The sequence below is a fragment of the Leuciscus leuciscus genome (genome assembly GCF_965113295.1).
Source record: "Leuciscus leuciscus genome assembly, chromosome: 9".
NCBI classification, from domain to species: domain Eukaryota; kingdom Metazoa; phylum Chordata; class Actinopteri; order Cypriniformes; family Leuciscidae; genus Leuciscus; species Leuciscus leuciscus.
In genome coordinates, this window is record NC_138733.1 from 9503858 (window position 1) to 9512818 (window position 8961).

The following is an 8961-nucleotide window of genomic DNA, read 5'->3' on the forward strand; positions in this document are numbered from 1 at the left end:
TTAAAATATAAATATAAAAAATTACAGACAATTATTGGGGGTGCTGGGCATGCAGGTGCTATGGCTATTATAGGAGGAGCTACAGCACCATAGCTCCTCCCTGGCGCCGCCACTGCTAAAAAAAACAACCTGTCTCGCGAGAGAGGCATTGCACATAATCAAAAATACGTATTAAGGTAGAGAAACTCACCAATAATCAGGCTTGGGAGGGTTACTTTAAAAATGTATTCCGTTACAGTTACAAATTACTTAATAAAAAAAGTATTCAGTAACGTAATCCAAGTACTATAATATGAAAGTAATGTAACTGATTACTTTTGGATTACTTCAAGGTCACGTATATAAATAAAAAGTCAAGCAAGAAGAAATATTATTAAAAAAAATAAAAAAAATTTTTATTTATTAAGAATTTGGTCCAGTGTACAATATTTGCAAAATATACACACAGGCCTGGATATATATTTATGTAAAGGGCTATACAGACATCTAGTGGCTAATGTATGGTATTACAGATTATTTTGTTTTATTTTTAACTTATTTTTAACTAAAAAATAAAAACACAAAATGTAAATTTTTTACACAATCTACATATTAGTTTATTTTAAAATAGGCCTACATGTTGACTAAAGCCGTGATCTTTCTTAATTTGCCTGACTGAACTTGGGGCGTTGGCAGTGGGAGTTCCCCTACGTTACCTAGACAGCGAACATCCCGTTACGGGAGAAAAGATTAAGAAAGGACATTTTGGGTACTAAAAAAGCTACTCTCCTAATTTCTACAAAATAGCAGCGGAATTTCCATGAATTAAAAGCGATTTTACCCGCAGGCAGCATCGTTTCTACTAGCAGCAGTGATTCAATCTGCGTCTCAGGAGATTGTAGACAGCTGTTATTTGCACATGCACCAGCGCGTGGCACACGTGAATCATTACTGGCAACAGAACCAGGAACTACTGTATAATCAAGCAGCGCTTAATATAGTGTTATTATGCCAAAATACTTATTTATTTAGTTTTAAATGAAACCATTGTAATCCTGAAAGTATTCCCCTTTTTTTCAAAATGTAACTATAATCTGATTACTACGTTTTTTGACGTAACTGTAACGGATTACAGTTACTGGATTTTTGTATCCTGATTACATAACGCCGTTACATGTATTCCGTTACTCCCCAACCCTGCCAATAATAAATTCAATCAAGAAGAAAGCTGTAATAACCGTTAACCGGCAGATCCAGCTGATTATTTTATCCTCAGATCCCATTTGACTAAGCGCCGCACATAACTTGTTGAAAGCTGGAGAACTAGAACTGCGAGCAGGAGAAGAGAGGAGCAGTGGCGCCTCCAGAAATTTTTCATAGGGGTGGCCAGATGGGGCCACTTAAAATCTTGGGGTGGCACACCAAAACTATAAACCATTTTATTTTGCAATTATATTTGGCATAAGGTGTACATTTATTGCAAACAAAACAGTTACTGGGGAAAAGCAGATACTGGCAGATACAAATAAAAGCAAGGACAGAAACAATCACATCTTTGCTTTATGTAACAGGACTTTCCCAACAGGGATCAATAGTCTGATTCTGATTACCAAATTTCCAGATACTTACATAATTGTGATGAATTTAATCCTTTTTAAGTTATTATTTTGCAGTGTAAGATTACAGTTCACACCTTTAAATATTACATAAATGTATTATGTATTTTTATTAAACTTAATGAGTGTATAACTCAGCAGCAAAAAGTAATTCTTGAAAAAATCTGCACAGTAATTTTATCAAATCTAAATATGTTAATAAAAACAAATTACTATTAGTTCTCTTATAAAATTAAATCAGGCAATCATACATTTCACAATTTTATATTTGTATATTAATGTCAAGAATTCAGAAGTGTATATATTTATATAGCCTACACTACAAAGAAATAATATACAATTAAATTATGCTTATTTTAAATGTATTGAGCAGTCTAGGTATACAAAAATATAGGCTTTTAATAATCGGCCAGTGCGCAAAACCATGATAATATGAAACGCTTCAAAACAGAGCGCACAAAGCGCGTATGCGCATCGCGGGTGCAGAATGATGTGCTCAAAGCAACATGGAGTCACAGTGTGCAGCGCTGCACAAGTGCGCATTTAAAAGTTCACGGCACAAAGCGAAGAAATGTCGAGCGCACAAATCCTAGTGTAGCCTATATCTGTCCAACAGTTTATTGATCATTTGTTTCACCGTTTTAAATTCCAGTTATTGTGCGTTTGATGCCGATTCATAGTCCTTGTGATGTGTGTGATCTAACAAGCACACGGTAGTGAGTCGTTTAAAAACAGCAACAAACTCCAACAAAATAAAGTAATTTTATGCAAATCCACAGCCTTTTATCTACAGATCATGCATTATAATGTGAATATATCAAATTGGAGAGAGTTTTACCAGGTTTTACCGTGCATCCAACCGGAAGAGGCGCGCGCGCTGTTTGAATACTGAATGGAGAATGATTGACAGTAACAGTATACTGTAACCATTTGGCACTTAAAAAGCACATGTCACGACACATAATCCCCCGTCTTCTTTTACTAAAGAATATTTTTGACTTATTTACTTCCCGGTACTCTTCTTCGTCTTCTTTCTTAACTTCTTTTGAAATTGTTGACCGACGGGCACGCGCTGAGCTGTTGCTGTCTGAGCGCGCAACAGCGGCACGGAGGGGCGGGGGACTACTGGCTACTGTGTGCGATCGAAGGTCTAGAGCGGCTTGCCTGCCTGGCTGTGCATTATGGATGAAATGCATAACTGATGCTACTAAAATGTATACTGGCCATTGGGGTGGCCAGGAGTCGGCCAGCACCCCCTGGTGGCGCCATTGGAGAGGAGATGAGAGGAGAGAAATGTAGGCGGGTCTTGGTTGGCTTACGTTTAAAAGTTCATTGCAGCGAATCGGTTCCTTTGAGTGAAAATGATTCACCAACTCGCTCGATTCATCCATGAAGTCCTCGCGCTACATTTTACGCATTCCTCTTCGCAGTGACAAATGTTTAAACATCGCCGCTGATAATAAACTACTTCAACTAACCTAATTAGAAGCCTAAAACCTAGCTGGTTTGTTCTCCCAATCCGACTAGCTTTATAAAGGACATGTCAATCGATACAGTTCCTTTAAAGTATAGGCTAACTGTCGAATGTGATAAGGTGGACGATGTATATGAGCCACAGATCAGGCCACATGGAGTATTTGTACACCGATTTTTTGAGGCACGCAAACCCAGAGCAAATGCACGCCCGTTGTAACACCTATAGTTTAAGAAGTGTGTCGGCATCTGAGGCGCATGCGTCTGCTGTAATGAAGTTATGAACATGATTTATGAATCTAAGAGTTGTCGTGTCATATAACTCCCGAGGGTTAGCGCTTGGGTCAGAATGTTGGTGATAAAGCACAACGGATTGTTATTGACAAACTCTTGGGGAATGCGGACGTTCACGAGACTTTTTTTTATTTTTTTATCAAAATTCTGAACAAAGTAGAAAATTAGACTGGGCAAGACTCACAGCAAGATAAACTATTGACAGAGAAGAGGTTGAGCAATATAGATGTGCCAACTGAGTCAATTGTGTGTGATAATGTCGATTGTAAGAATTCTAAGCATATATGATCTACTGTATGTGTGATGTATGATGAAATACTGGACTGTTTAGATAATTCTAGTAGACCTTTCTGTCAAAAAAGGGTTAAAATTTTAATTTTAGGGCTGGATGGAATGAATATGTTTCTGAACTGCATTTGCAGGCCAGAGAAGCATTTAAAAACTGGGTTTTAATGGGTAAAGCTAGGTATGGCCCAGAATTTGAGGAAAAGAAATTGGCAAATGCTAAATTTAAATATGCTGTACGTTATATAAAAAGAAATGAGCTGTCCATGAGAGCAAACTCAATGGCCAAGAACTTTCAGCAAAATAATGTCTATGAATTTTGGAATGAAGTTAAGACTATCAATAATAGTAAAATACCACAGCCAACTAGTATTGATGGGGTTGTTGGGGCTGAGAATATTGTTAACTTGTGGAGAAAATATTATGGAGATATTTTTAATTGTGTTGAGAGGAAGGAATTTAAAGTTGGTGAATGATGAAGGTATGAGTATTACACCTGATGAGGTCAAGTACGCAATTGAGAAACTGGCTGAGAATAAAGCATGTGGTCCAGATCGAATAACAGCTGAACATTTGAAGCACGCTAGTTCAAGGATCACAGTGTTACTTGCTTTGAGTTTTACAGGATTTTTATTCCATGGTGTGCTAACTGATTCCATGATAACAGTTTTACTAATGCCAGTAATTAAAGATAAAACGGGTAAAATAACTGGGAGAGAAAACTATATCTCAAAAGTATTTGAGCGAATCCTCATTGATAGGCTCAAAGAATATTTAATAACTACGGATAATCAATTTGGCTTGACCTTAAGCTAAATTTTCCTTCTTTCTATATAGATTACCAAGTTTTAAATGTGGTAAATAAAGTAAAATACTTGGGTCACATGATTAGAAATGATTTAAATGATGACGATGATGTGCAGCGCCAGTGCTGTAAGTTGAATGGGCAAGCTAATATGCTGGCTCGTAAATTTTATGTGTACAGATGATGTTAAAATAGCTCTATTCAGGGCATACTGTACTTCTCTTTATACAGCCCACAATATACTAAAGCTAAAATGAAAAAGCTCCAGGTGGCATTTAATGATGCGCTAAGAATTTTGCTTAAAGGGATAGTTCACTTTGAAATTAATTTTTGGTATGTTTTAGCTTACCTCAAGGGCATCCAAGATGTAGGTGTCTTTTTTTCCGCAGTAGTTTCAATTTTGATATTTTTAGGTCAAACCGTTCTTGTCTGTCAGTCATATAATGCAGGTCTATGGTCATGGTCTCAAAACACAAGCACAGAGTCCAAATTAAAACAATTCCCCGTCGTCCAAATTAAACAATTCCCCATCGTAAGTACACATTGATGGCCTAAGACACAAAACGAGCGGTTTGTGTGAGAAAACGAACAGTATTTATATAGTTTTTACCACTTATACGCAGACATGTCCAAGTGATCTGATCTGACGTGTACGCAGACTGGTGCATAGATATATACACACTAGATGTCGCCTTGTCTACGGCAGTTCATTGGAACGAATGTCTTTAAGGCGACATCTAGTGTGTATATATCTATGCACCAGTCTGCGTACACGTCAGATCAGATCACTTGGACATGTCTGCGTATAAGCGGTAAAAACGATATAAATACTGTTCGTTTTCTCACACAAACCGCTCGTTTCGTGTCTTAGGCCATCAATGTGTACTTACGATGGGGAATTATTTAATTTGGACGACGGGGAATTGTTTTAATTTGGACTCTGTGCTTGTGTTTTGAGACCGTGACCATAGACCTGCATTATTTGACTGACAGACAAGAACGGTTTGACCTAAAAATATAAAAATTGAAACTACTGCGGAAAAAAAGACACCTACATCTTGGATGCCTTTGAGGTAAGCTAAAACATACCAAAAATTAATTTCAAAGTGAACTATCCCTTTAAGCTCCCAAGGTGGACAAGTGCAAGCCAAATGTTTGTATCTAATAATGTACCCACTTTGCATGCTGTCTTAATAAGGAAGTGTATAATTTCATATGTCGGTTGAGTGATTCAAAAATAGAATCTCAATGGTCTTAAATAATATTATGTTAAGTGATACAAGGTATTTTCCCTGTTTCTGGAAGCACTGGAATGAAAGATTGTATGTCTTTTAAATTATGTCTGTTGTTTGTCAAAATGTATGTTTGTATGTATTTTTCTTTTTCCCTTTTGATATGGACCCATGGGTCTGAAATAAAAAAATAAAATAATAATAATAATAATAATAATGCTTTAGTATAATAATAAATGTTTAGTTTGACAGTTTTACAATCCATTCATTGTCTTTCCCAATCTTTAAAATAATCCAATGATACGACAGTGATTAGGGCTGGGTATTGTTAGGAATTTCACAATTCGATTCGATTTCGATTCTTGAGGCTTCGATTCGATTTCGATTCGATTCGATATTGATTTATTAGCTTCGATATCGATTCAATAATAAGTAAATACACAAGTAATTAAGTACCTGAGTATATTTTTAAATAATGTGTGCAGTATTAATGTTTAAGAACAAATTGACCCCAGTATGTTTCCTGTCATGGTTTATTTAGCAGAACAAACTGTACAATATTGTACATGTGTTGAATACAAAACACAACTGTAACAAACAGGTGCTTTATTAACACCACTAAAGTGCATGTAACTGTAAGTAGTAGAAAGATTTCTTTCTTCCTATACATTCAAGTTATAAAATAAATGTAAACATAAGCACAAAATGTGCATACTCATAAAAAAAAGTGCAACCATAGATATTATAACATTACATAAGTGCTATTTTGTCAACACAAAAAATAACACTGCCCATTAAAAGTTCCTATTTTTGCCCTTCGAAATATTATGATAGTTAAAAGACATGGCTACAAGTGAGACTGTGTATCGTGATTCTGTACTATTCTGCTAGTTGAAAATGTATTATGCAGTAACATAATATTACTCTGAGAGAGTGTGTGTGGTGATTTGTGCATACATGTCAGCGCGGCATCGCTCGTCAAGTTCGCAGAGAGCTTATTCAGTCCATTTTAAATTCTGATTTTGGCCGCCTCTCAAATGGGTTAAACCATCGATATATTGCCTATGAAGTTCAAGTAAATGCGCGAGAAAATCCGCGGTTATTCAAGGATGTGCATTTATTGCATGAACGGAGAAAGCGCCGACGCCTGCATGATTTCATCTGACGGTAGCATATTATAATCTATCTGTTCCGTGAGAGCAGAACGAACGGGCCTTTATTGACGTTTTTAAATCTGAAAACTCCAAAAAGCAACGAAATTGTCAGACATCCATTAGTGCATGTTCACAGAGGAAAACAACTGAAATACAGCGCTGGTTGTTCTCTCGAACGATACTCGACGACAACGACGGAATCCTAAGCCGTGGGCGAAGTAACGTTAATGGGTGTATTAAATTGTATGAAATAATCCAGAAAAAAAGCACAAAACACTGCAGAGAAAGCAAGTTCAGCAGCTAAAATTTGCTGAGGTGAAGTGACAGCTAGTAACAGCAGACAAATGGCTAGCATTGACATCAGCGGGAATATCAACTAAACGGATGAGTTATAAAAACATTCACCCTCCTCACAGTTGTTATGAAGGGCAAAATTATCTGTATAGACCAAAGCCACATAGAGATCCAGGCTGTAAACATGTTTTTTTCTGCTGTAAAGTTGGTCATTTTAAAATGGGGAGACAGATTTGACTCACTTCTGCAGCCGCCTGCTTGTACAACGCTGAACGCTCTCACTAAAGTGTTGCCCACAGCGCCGCCACTGGCCGGCGGGCTGAATCGATTCATAGGATTTGATGAATCGATATTGAATTGAGAAACAGATAATTGCAATGCATTGATGAATCGATATTTTTACCCAGCCCTAACAGTGATTATGTGATAGGCTTAAACATGTTCCCAACATGTTTTATTTTGTTACACCTACTGATGTTCAACAAAATACTTAAGAAACATGCATTTCGTCCCTCTGAAAAAAATGACACGCATACTCAGCTTGCTATCAGCTCATCATCGGTTCTCAGTGTGTCGAACATGTCCGAAAGAAACAGTTATCGGTTCTGTACTGGTGATTGAGAACCGCTGTACCTGGTAGTACACGCATGCGCAGTATCAGCTGCTCGTGCTCATCACTTCTCTCAGGACAACATGTCTCAGTTCAGTGAACTGTTGGAGTTACTGGAGTAAAATATACTCCGGGATATTGTTTTATTTCGAGTCGGAGGGACTGTCAGGCATGTCCGAAAGTGAGTAACTTTAGTAACTTGTGGATCAGCGCTGACTCAAGACGCGTACTGTTACGAACGATTCAGTCAGATTTGATGTAGCCTACCGGTTCGACCGGTTCACTAAAAAGAACCGGTTCAAAAGAACGATTCGTTCACGAACCGGACAACACTGCGCGAAAAAAAAAAAAAAAGTGAAAGTAAATGATCAGAGTTGATGTTTCGACATTTAACAGCCAGAATCGATTCTATACTGAGTATCAAGTGTTTAATGGAAACCTTCACAAAAGCTAAGACACGAATTAACGTGCATGTAACTGCTTAAACGGCGGTGGATTTTGTGAATATGAATGTGATCAAACGTTGATCAAGGTGAGTGTTCAAGCTCGAGACGTTTTACAGGTGACTTCCGCATTTATTTAGGCCAATATTAGCCTATTTCCCCTAAATGACATAATGGTTATTTTATATGTTTGATATTTTTCATTTTAGAGCAAAACATGGTTTCATTGTTTCGTGTTGTCTGTGGTTTATTTAGCATTTTTGTTAATACACGATTAACATTGTGTATTTGAGTGAACGCCGCGTCTCATGATCCTGTTTCTCTGAATCTCAGGTTCCGTTCAGCTGAATTATTGTTTGTCATTTCCATTCAGAGTCAGTGGTGAAGATCAGATTTTGTTTCAACTGTTCAGCTTCATCATGGATGAAACAAAAACATCCAGAGATGAAGATTTTTATCCAGGTTGCAGGTATTTTGAATAAACTCTAGATTAAATTATCTTTAAATTATAGTAAAGACGTTTTTATTAAGTTAAAAACTTTAATTTTATTGAAAACAATTAAACCAGCCAGTTTTTATTTATTTATTAAAATACCTTTTAAGAACTTTTATTAAAGTATTATCGCCAATAATTTTTTTTTTATGTTATAGTTCAGTTCATTAGAAGAGATCAGAACCAGAGTCCAGCTGTGTGTCTATGAGGAGTGACGCGTCTATGGCTCATCCAGTACATTTTAAGAGTGAAGATACACAACATGATCTCAGGTAATACATTT

At 36.8% G+C, this 8961-nt stretch overlaps 2 protein-coding genes across 2 annotated transcripts in view; one reads left to right on the forward strand and one right to left on the reverse strand.

Annotated features, from left to right (window-relative positions):
• LOC309506417 (putative N-acetylated-alpha-linked acidic dipeptidase) overlaps positions 1-8961 on the reverse strand; it is a 68808-nt gene that overhangs the window by 9667 nt on the left and 50180 nt on the right. The gene's annotated exons all lie outside the window — the stretch shown is intronic.
• The window catches only part of LOC309506271 (uncharacterized protein), a 41275-nt gene continuing 40247 nt past the window's right edge, over positions 7934-8961 (forward strand). The window contains exons 1-3 of the mRNA XM_082180036.1: positions 7934-8274; positions 8559-8654; positions 8837-8950. The gene's annotated coding sequence lies outside the window, so the exon portion shown is untranslated. The remainder of the gene's footprint in view (positions 8275-8558; positions 8655-8836; positions 8951-8961) is intronic.